Source organism: Theobroma cacao, chromosome 10, assembly GCF_053813885.1.
Source record: "Theobroma cacao isolate CCN51 chromosome 10, ASM5381388v1, whole genome shotgun sequence".
In the NCBI taxonomy this organism is placed as follows: Eukaryota; Viridiplantae; Streptophyta; class Magnoliopsida; order Malvales; family Malvaceae; genus Theobroma; species Theobroma cacao.
In genome coordinates, this window is record NC_142648.1 from 19691704 (window position 1) to 19694162 (window position 2459).

Genomic DNA, 2459 nt, shown 5'->3' on the forward strand with positions numbered 1-2459 from the left:
GTTAGAGGTGATTGCATCAAGGTTACTAGCTTCAAACGCCTACAGGTCTTCTTCATTGTAGTAGTTATGTCTTCCACCTTTACCACAACAGTAGCAAAAGCCACTCCCTCAGTGAGCTTTGTATTTTCATACTTTTCACGAATGTTTACGTTGGATTTTTTTATTGCTTATTGTTTCTATTACATTTTCATATTTTTTTTGTGCATATATGTTTGCTATATGTTTACTTTATCAATAACAACATCATATAATAATTATATTACCAACAGGACAAAATTGAATTTAAAAAAAATGGTTTTACATTTATTACCAATGAAATTTATCAATTACCGTAGATCCCAGTCAAGTTGATAACAATAATTATATAATAATTATATGAAGAAGTCAAGTTGATAACCGTAGATCCTAGCTCCAAAACCAAATTGAAAATTAATCTAGAAAATTGTATAAAGACAAGTAATAGTATTAACTTTAACTATAATCAAAAAGAAAAACACAAGACTGTCCCTTTTTTCCTGTAATTATTTTGTCAGAAATGACTTATTCTAATGGACTAGACTTTAACTATAATCAAAACGAAAAATAAAACTCTTTTGATTAAATTGCCTCGAAAATGCAATATTAATGCATAAGATTTCACTTGATAACTCCTCATTTGTTATATAGAGCCTTGATTCATTCAATATCATCCATATCCAAACCTTTGGATGTTCTTTCCGCAATGCTTGGGTAAATAATGGCATTCTCAAACCGAGAAGGTGTCCAATTTCATGCAATGCAATAGTCTCCAAGTGCATATTGCCTGGCCTAGCACTTACAGACCATGTTTCATCTGCATCATAGTTGAATCTTCCAATCATTGGTGCGAAAGCATGAGCTATGGTTCCACCAGGGTCTTCAAAAGGGTTTCCATCTCCGTGATCTCGACGTTGGAAGCCAATAGTGATATCAGTATCTCTATAGTTGTCAATCCTTGAAAATCTGAAGTATGTATTTGCAGCCCATGTTTGGAAAGCTCCTGCAACAGGGCTCACAACATCGACACGAGTCCCTAAAAGAAATGCATAGCTGAGATGGGACTTGGAAGGTGGCCATCTAGGGCTTCGTGGGAAGAAAGCATAGTGGGATACTTCATGGATAGATTTAGAGCCTGCAGCTTAGTGGGGCTTTTTCTTGCCAGAATGCATCCCAAATGTACCATTGATGATATCTGCTACCCCACATCGAGGCATCATCATCTTTGATACTGTCTCGGTGTCCAAAGCTTTATTGGAATTCAAATGGAAATTTAGCTGGTAAGTTTTGATGGCAGACTCCAGGAGATCATCAAAATCATCATCATTGGCATGAGTTTTGTTCTTGCTATAGCTCAAGTAATCGAATTGTTTGAGATACTTTTTGAGCTTATGTATGTCTTTAACCTTGTCACCCTTGTGGCACCCTTGGAGGTGTTGGAGAAAATCAAACGGGTATGGCTTTTTATCTTTTGAGTCTGCTAAATTAGCCTGAAACAGCAAGGGCAGGACAAAGAGGGTGCAGAATGACGAGAACGAAATTGCATTGTATGCCATGATTAAGCTACAGCTTTCTAAAAGCTTAATTTCTTGGGTAGATATGGCATTTGCTCATATGTTGTCCCTATTTATAACCATCTTACGAGAAATCAAAATAAAAAAGGATCAAAGATTGAGAACACAAGTCTTTAGTCAGTCTTTGTTTCTAATATGAACACATGTCCCTAAAGATATGTGAATTCATAGTGGAAGTAAAAAAGCCTAGTACATGCTAATTTCTTTTTGAAGAAAAAAACTACACAAATCATTTGACTAATTCTCAACTGGTAATTCAGTCTAACATTTCATTTCCAAGAAGGAACATATTTTCCACATTTCCCCACCTGTAAGTCAAGTTACAGTTGCTGCAATGCATAATTCACCTAAAAGATTCAAGGTGAATATTAATATTGGTGAATGTAAACCATTTTGCTTAAGAATTTGGTTTTTGAAATTGAATTTTATTTTCTCATCTTTAATGGAAACTCTCATGAACTTGACTTGGAAAATTCTTATTTAAGTTCTATGGTTGATGTTACGAGAGTAATTCCTTAATATTCCTTTTGATTGTCACTTTTACTAACACTTGTTCTTGATCTAATAACAAGTGCAAAACATTCATATTTTTTATTTTTTTTCCTATAAATGCAATTTTGTTGGTGTTAATATCTATAACTTCACATTTATGTGAATCAAAACTTTCTTTAAAGCCTTTATCACATAGTTGACTAATACTTAATAGATTATGATTTAAGCCTTTAACAAACAGAACATGATTTAGCACGAGAATTTTTACCAATAGTTCCTATACCATGAATTCTACCTTTTGAATCTTTTCCAAATGATACTATACCACATTTTTCTTATCCAGTTGACCAAACAACATTTCATTTCCTATCATATGCC

General features: G+C 33.8%; 1 pseudogene; it reads right to left on the bottom strand.

Annotated features, from left to right (window-relative positions):
- Positions 1-651: 651 nt before the first annotated feature.
- Positions 652-1571, bottom strand: LOC108663754 (metalloendoproteinase 3-MMP pseudogene; annotated as a pseudogene).
- Between the last annotated feature and the right edge of the window lie 888 nt (positions 1572-2459).